This window comes from Neolamprologus brichardi, chromosome 3, assembly GCF_056152115.1.
Source record: "Neolamprologus brichardi isolate AB-2024 chromosome 3, ASM5615211v1, whole genome shotgun sequence".
In the NCBI taxonomy this organism is placed as follows: Eukaryota; Metazoa; Chordata; class Actinopteri; order Cichliformes; family Cichlidae; genus Neolamprologus; species Neolamprologus brichardi.
In genome coordinates, this window is record NC_142106.1 from 36,180,795 (window position 1) to 36,189,368 (window position 8,574).

An 8,574-nucleotide genomic window follows, 5' to 3' on the forward strand; every position below is an offset into this window, starting at 1 on the left:
GATGGCAAGCCTTGCAGCCCTAATTCAACATTTATTTGCAGATAGTAATTCAGAATTATTTATTTAATTTACATGTTTGGTGTCAGGAAAGAGATTTTGACAATATTAATGTGTCACTATTATCCACGAGAATAAAGAGGCAAAAAAAAGCCCATTTTGGTTCATTCTCCCTCTGTGCTTGATTAAAAATCGACCGGTCATACGGTGGATTTAACACTTAGTTACTTTAATCACAGTAACCTGTATATAAACTTCCAATCACAATCCTCCAGTCTCTTTGTGCTTTCAGGTGCAGTGCACAGTTGGACCTAAATCTGACTTTTGCAGGAGGCTAGTCCATAAAGTGGATCTTTTGTGCTCATTTCCAGCTCTGTACTTCTGTCTTAGATTCTGTAGAGTAGCACTACAAAACTCACACTTCAAAATAACCCTCATTTCTCTGACACTGGGCCTTGTCTGTCTGAAACTAGCTATTTTACCTTGATTGACTTATTCTACATGGCCACTCCTCACAAGCAGAAGGTTTGGTTTGGTTATCAGTCATCATACAGATCATACAGTGCAAAAAGGAGCATTTAAAGTACTCTGAAACTGAATCTTTTGGTTCACAGGGATGAATATCCCGCCATTATCATGTCCCTGCCCCCCACTTGTCCTCCAGGTGCAGATCTGTCTTCTCTCTTTCTTCTATCAGTTGGTGTGGGTGTTACTAACCACTCTCTTCCAGTGGTGGACGTGGTCTCCGGAAGTCTCCAGCTGGTGCACCTGTTTTCCACCCACGATCGGTGGCAGTACTTAAAACTGGCTTTCACTTGTTGCCCTATTGTTGTTCTGTGTATGATGTAGCATCAAGTTCTGTCTCCTCTGTACTCTTTCACCTGTCTTTTCCCTCCTGCTAGGAAAGCTGTCCAAAAGCATGCTTAATACTTACCTGAATACCTGCCTGAGACACTCTCATCTGCAATAGAGGTCAGAGTGGCCTGAACCTTTGAAGCTTGAAATATATTTAAATAAATAAGTTTTTTTTAATGGAAACTAAGCTTTGAAGGGTTGTTTGTTGTTTTCATGGATCAAAAGCAAAATTCTAATTTCTGAAAACTTGATTTTGTTTCAGTATAACTTCTTGTTGAGTTGAGTTGGTCCAGCAGATTTTCAAATTTGTTACTGTCAAGTTTGCTTTTGTTAGAAGCTTCGAATTATAATAAGATTTGAATCCCATAGAATTACAACAACGATCACTGTGATTAGTTCAAACATATTTAACTTTTAAAATGAGCATGCATGATTGTAATAGTATATACTAAAACATAAAAAAATTACAGATTTTGAAAAACATATTTTTTTTAACAGGGAAACTTGCATTTATTCTATATTCATTAAATAGAAGAGTGACTTCGGCAGGGTTCAATCCTTCTGATGTTTTATTTTTAATGACTTTTGCTTATAGCTAATGAAAACCACTGAGAGAAAAAAAAAAATCACCTCTTGTGAGTCATTTAGGTTTAATGACAACTTTTGTTATGAACAGTAGCATCGTGTCAGGAAGGCTCTAAAACATCTTCATCATTCACACCCTTCACGAAACAAACCACGGAGTGCTTGAAGCTGCAGTTTTTTCTTGCATATAAAACTCGTTATTTTGTCCAAACGTGTTTGAAAGGAATATGATTCTGTGTTTGTGTGTTTGAGATTACATACCACCATCTAACAAGTTTCACAGATATTTTGCATGATAACAGTCTTAGAGGTTTTTCTTAGATTTTATAGAGTTTCAGTTTTATTTCAAGCATGTAAATATAACACAAATAACAAGAAAATCATGTATATCTTCATACTTAAACAAAAAGGATAGAATAAAGTATAGACTTTTTTGTTCCTATCCACTTATTTTAAATTCCATAATGTATATACAAGTATACACTCATATAAAATACACACATAAAACAATTTAAGCTCACAAAGCAACACCCTGTGATTAACACCCCACTAAATCTTCAAGTCTTCACACACAAGAAGAGCAGGAGTCCCCAAACAGGTTATAGAGACCTAATCTTAACAGTTAATGTCAACAGAAGAGTCCAAAAATAAACTTGAATGAAAACTGAACCAAAAGCAGAGCCCAAAGGCTCTCAACATCACAGGGAAACAAGGTCTTTGTAATTTTGCAAACATAGCTCTAATTTGGATCTGAGCCCCAGTGGAGAGGAAGATGGTGAGTGCATGAGAGTGGCTGGCTGGCACAGGATGGAGCACAGAGCTGCGGCTGCTGAAGGGAGTGGAGAGCAAGGATGGCCAGTAGGCGTAGAGTGCAGCAGAGAGCGGGACGGGCGATCTTTACTGAGAGAGAATGGAAAATGGAAAGCTGGGCAAAGCTCGTCTACTTGTCAGTTGGCAAACTGACAACTAGAGGAAGAAAACCTGAGACCAAGAAGTGAGGATAACTCTGAGGTCAACGATAACTCGAGGAAAGCTAGACAACAACAACTTTGTACCACATAGGAGGACTGAACAACTTGGCATCAAACGATGAGACGTGCCGGGTTTTAAATACTGCAGAGCCCTGTTGAGTGGATGAGTTTCAGGAGTGCTGTTTGACTGGCCTGACAGGAAGGAACCTGGCACCGCACCTAGACAGATACAGGCAAGGAGAGAGAGAGAGCCAGGAAACACAAAGGAAACAGAAAGAAAGAGGGAGATATACCGGCATCATCAGAACAGCTCTTCGTGATGGGTGTGTATACTTCAGTAGTCGTGTTGGAGAGACAAAGAGATATCAGCAAATCCCACGAGAATGTAAAGTTACTGTAGCCAAGTACAGGATAGGGTAGGGAAAGTTAAAGTAAGATGGAGAGATTGGGCCAATAGCTAGATTCGTAGGAGGGAATAAGTGAGTTGCGTGGAGAAGAATGACTGGAGCCACAGGTAAAGTTGCTATGAATTGTATTAAACTATTTAGCAACAATTTAACAGCATTTCATGAACAGAAATGAAAACATAAAATAAAATACAGTGACAGCAATAATAATAACAATCAGGGTCCTATCTGAGCTCAGATATGTCAGTCTTGCCGGCTTAATAGTCAGTGTTCAGTCAAGTCAAATCCAATAGGTCAAAAGTCTGTGATTGGTGCGATTTCGTCCTACCGCACTGTTGCAATTGTTCGTGAGAGAAGAGCAACCTGCCCTTCTGGGCCAACTCGGAATGGCTGTGGTTCGGTTCAAAGGGAAAGGCTCGCCATCTTCCTCGTCAGGAAGAAATCCAGGTCTCACGATCCCATAAAAAAACCTAGCCTGTAAACAACAGGACTATTACTAATTCAGTTCACACTCTAATGATATACATGGCCATATGTGTAAATAATGCAAGTGCTATAACAAAACAAGCACAAAACATTAATTCTAATTTCTAACTATAGTCTATACAGTGCATCTTCATCATGAATGCAATCTTTAAATCACAATCAGCTTATTCATCAAGGTACACATTTCTATCAGAAATCAGAAATAAACCATAAACTATGGTAGATTATTTTTTTACAGTATTGCCCTTTAACTGAATTACAGGAGCATTGCTTTACACTGCATAGCAATGAAGCAATTTATTATTTACACTCAATGTACATAATAAAATTACCAAAAGAATATACAAAAACCCACAGGCTGTAGTTTTACAGTATGTGGTAACGTATCAGCACAGTAAGAATACACACGGACATCTATCCAGTGCCGCTCGAGCATCAAATGTAACAAAAATAAAGTAAATTCATGACCTTTAAGATCAAAATTAACTTATTCCATCATCTTATTTTAGTGCATTTAATATTCAACAAGTAATACTAGAATATCATCAGCACACAAGCTGAGTGCTCAGAATGGCTGAACTCCGTGGGAAACCCCGTGTGTTCTCCCACAGTGAAAACGTGGTCAGCTACAGCTACAGCTATAAGCACCAGGCTAGTTAGCTTTTCAATTAGCCTGATTCGCCCAGTCCCAGTTTAACTCACCAGCACACTTCTAATGTTCAACTCTCAGAGAGGATCTTGTCCACTTCATCCGCTCCCGTGCAGATCTACAACATTGAAATTGGGTCATTATATTCCCCGTTAACTTCTTGTTAGCTTTTTAGCTTCAAGGTTAGCTTAACAGCTTCTGACTCACCGCGATGGTTTCAAGGTCCAAAATGTTCACAACAAATCAGGTCCGTTTCTCCAAGGTCCATGCAGATCTCCAGTATGGATATTTGCTCAATTTATCAAGTTAATAGTTATTTTTCAGCAAAAAGCTTGGCGGTGAAAATCAGCGATGGTCTCATGCACCTCCGTCTCTCTCTGTGTCTGAGCACGTGACGGTACAGCAGTGTTGCCAACTCCTCAGTAAGGAAAATCGCTATTGGTTGTCCTAAAAGTCGCTAGAAGTCGCTAAATGACGTCATCACCTAATTTGCATAATTGGTCATGCTAATGTAATTGTAACCTACGCTGCTGGAGAGAGAAATAACATCGTGGACGAGACATAAAGTGAGCAAAAAACGTCCTAAATGCATTTAAAATTTATTTAGAACTACAAATTAAATTTCTTTTAGCAATTATTGTTTTTTGTAATGTCACAATTCCAACCCTGCTCCTTTACCCAGGCTTGGACCGGCAAAAGTGACCCGAAATAGGCACTCTGGTGGAGTTACTTTGTGTGTGTGTGTGTTTATAAGTAGTTTTAAACCTGATCCACAAAACAGCATAAGAGTAAAAGAAGAACTGACTGCGTTACAGCACCCGCTGCTTGTTGAGAGTAAAAGCGATATGCGCTTTCACGCCTTTTTTTAGCGACTTTTTCTAGAAAAAATGTCGCTAGGGGGTCTGAAAACTCGCTAAATATAGCGACAAAGTCGCTAAGTTGGCAACACTGCGGTACAGAGCAGGGGAAGGCGGGGCTTGTTCCTTCCTAACCAGTAGGGGTGTTAAATATACTCTTTGGGTTTTATTCTTATATTTATAGTATTTATCTTTTATTATTGATTTACTTTTGATCAACTCAGTGATTAACAGAGTAATGATGAATCACAATTAACAATAACAATGTTGTAGTGCGTTACTGAGTTGTGTAAACTCACTGGGTTACATTACCAAATAAGATGGTCAAGTATGTGATATAACATCTCAGGAGCTTACTTTTTTTTGCCTTGAAGAGTAACACAGTCAAACTTGGTTTCCAGTATGATAATCACGACATTCAGAATCATTGTTTTAATATGCTTTTAATCATGACTTTTCTTTCTCTAGTCATCAGTTTTATACATTGATATTACAGCACACACCTGGAAAATAATTATGTATAAAACTTGATTTTGCATTTCAAAGTTGAGATTAAATGCGTATTTTTACACAAAGAGACTATATGAATCAGCAATAGGCAAAGAAACTTTTTAAAAACATCTTCATTTTACTTTCAAAGCCAAAAACTTTCTTTTTTGAAGGAGTAGAAGTTATTTTGTAAGACTTGCATCCTATAAATGTAACAATGTGTCTGTGTTAACTCACAAAAATATGTAAAGAAACAAAATTAATGATGTGCATTGCAACCACCCATGAAAGAAAAAGAATGAGACTTTTCTTGTACATAGCTTTATTTACCTACAGTTTAAGAAAAAATGCTTATTACAAGCTTAGTTCTGAAAAATGTAAATAAAACAGAATGGAGTCATTTGTAAATCTCGTAAACCCATATTTTATTTACCATAGATACAGACAACAGGCAACATGTTTAAACTGTGAAATTCTGCTATTGCATGAAAAATGTTACTAATTTTGAATCTGATTGCAGTAACAGTTCACATAAAGTGATGAAAACTGAAACAAAAAGCTAACAAGTAAGTGGTACTAAAACATAAAGACAGAGCTGGAGAGCATTTTGAGACTTACACGTCAGTAACATGATCGGCGTTAGAAAGAGCATCCTCAAATAGTGGAACAACTTCATAATTATGATCCTCAGCATAAAACTGCACGAAATCTCATCATCTACAGTACATGCTGCAATCAAATATCTACAAAGATCACTGATTTCTACAAATTGACTGCAGATATGTTTCTCTTAAACTGAATATATTTGATTTTGAGCCTTCCCGAAAACTTATTACTAGATGAAAACAATCTGCCGACCTTGACAGAAGTTTTATGTGTTGATGATGCGAGCCGATTATGTGTATTTAATGTACTGATAACATTTGAAGCGTTTGTCTTCAGCATAGTCAGGAGTTATGAATGACTAATGAATGAGCTGTATTAGACCAGTGTTCGCCGGTTTCACGCCTACCTGGTGTCAGCGTGAAAATCAAAACAGAAAGCATCGTTGAACATTCATATAATCCATGAGATGTTTACATAGGTAAATATTTAATGACTTGTGTTTACTGATTTGGTCTCATCTTTGTATGTTGCTCATGTTAAGGATAGAAAAAAGTATGAATGGATATGAATGTGGCTTGTTGTATAAAGCATTTTATACAATATAAGATATACAATATATAAGTGTTCATCTACCATGTCTACTTTTAATATACGAACCAAACTTGATTAACAACTATTTTTATAACTGTTCAGCACAAACTCCAAACATTCATTGTTTTTTCGTTATTATTTTCTTTATTTGAGATTTTTTTTCTCTTTGTTGTTGTTGTTGTTGTTGTGTGATTGCACATTAATATATATTTTTCTGATAAGCTAAAAAACAAAAGAAAATCTGTCCTGTTAGGTTATGTTACAAATCTATCAGAGGCTTTTTTTTATAAACCAGTTATTAAAATTAAGATAACCATTTGCAGTACTGGAGAACATTTTAGATATAAAGTGATTATTTTCCACATAATTGACATATTTAAAAATCTAGTGTTTTAAAAGTGGGTGTTTTAAACCATTAATAATCATTAATAATCATTACAGCCTTAATGATGCTGTAAATGTTTATGAAATATGATGCCAAGCTGACAACGCCATCTTAGTCTGCCTTGTGAAGTTTTACATTTATTGCTGAAAATTTAGTGTTTCAATTAACTGTTGACTGCATGTCGTCATCTCTCATAGTAAGTGTGCCGCAGCTCTTAGCATTCAGCAGTGTGAAACTGGAGGATTTCATGGATCTGGGAAACAAGTACATGTGGCATTTTGTGCCTTCTCAAGTATTGCAGTTGTAACCTGCAGCAAATGCAATATGCATGCAGTGTTCATGGACAGCATCTGTCATCCCTTCCATATTTTGAAAGTCTATGAAAAGCATTCATGTCTGATATCGAGCTGCTCCAGCTTTCCCTTTAATGCCCCGCACAGTGTCCGTCATTGTGCCAACAAACCAGAGTCTGACATTAGATCAGAAAATCTGTCACATATGCAGGAAAGAAGTGCTGTTACACAGTGCTGTCAGTTTGAGCTTAAAAAAACATTTGTAGGAAGATTAAAGTGTCTTTGACCAGCCACAGTGATCAGTGACGTTATATTTTTAATACTTTGTATTCCAGGCAGGAGATGTATCTCTAAAACCTCTATAACACATCCCAGACTGTAGGTTTGTGGTATTAAACTGAGCTAACAACCACACTGAGTCAGACTGTGGTCAATTAAAGTAATTTTGCATCTTAGAGAAACTCAAGTGTGAGCTTTAAAAAGTCCACATGGTGTGAAATCACACTGAAACGTTACACTTGGCCCTCATATAGTTGAAGCAATAGTTCTGAGTAAAATGCATCTGAAATATATCAAATCAAAGTTTTATTTATCCAAATAATAAATCATTAAGAAAACTGTGCCTGCTATAAACTGAATGTATACCCATCAAATAAATCTCATTTGACCAACTTACAAATGATTTACACTGTGTAACAAAATTACATGGAAAGTTTAAATGTAATCAATTTACTTCGAGTCGGCATTTTGGGTCGTCGACTATGTGAGTTGGGACTGCAGTGACATGTAAATATCTGGTTATATATATATATATATATGTCATTCGGAACCGCTACATCGATCACTACAGCCGTCTTCTTCTGTTTGTCTACCACCACTATGTCCGGTTGGTTAGCCACCACCATTTTGTCCGTCTGTATCTGGAAGTCCCACAGGATCTTAGCTCGGTAAATGGTAAATGGTCTGAATTTGTATAGCGCTTTACTTGGTCCTAAGGACCCCAAAGTGCTTTACACTATACACAATCATCCACACATTCACACGCTGGTGATGGCAAGCTACATTGTAGCCACAGCCACCCTGGGGCGCACTGACAGAGGCGAGGCTGCCGGACACTGGCGCCACCGGGCCCTCTGACCACCACCAGTAGGCAACAGGTGAAGTGTCTTGCCCAAGGACACAACGACCAAGACTGTCGGAGCCGGGGCTCGAACCGGCAACCTTCCGATTACAAGACAAACGCCCACAATCACCCCAATATTCTTCTGTCATTCTCCATCACCCTTGGGGGCGTCTCCCATTTTGACCTCGGAACTTCCAGGCCATATTCGGCACAGATGTTTCTGTATACTATGCCGGCCACTTGGTTATGGTGTTCCATGTATGCCCTGCCTGCTAGCATC

The 8,574-nt window shown here is 37.8% G+C and overlaps 1 long non-coding RNA gene across 2 annotated transcripts; it reads right to left on the reverse strand.

Annotated features, from left to right (window-relative positions):
- Positions 1-1,528: 1,528 nt before the first annotated feature.
- On the reverse strand, positions 1,529-4,379 carry LOC148104273 (uncharacterized). 2 transcript variants are annotated; one of them, XR_015718656.1, is made up of 3 exons: positions 4,158-4,379; positions 4,004-4,068; positions 1,529-3,305 (listed from the first exon to the last, which is right to left on the reverse strand). It is a non-coding gene; the product is annotated as an uncharacterized LOC148104273 (long non-coding RNA). The 2 variants fall into 2 exon arrangements; XR_015718655.1 differs by having other exon boundaries at positions 1,529-3,290; positions 4,158-4,377.
- Between the last annotated feature and the right edge of the window lie 4,195 nt (positions 4,380-8,574).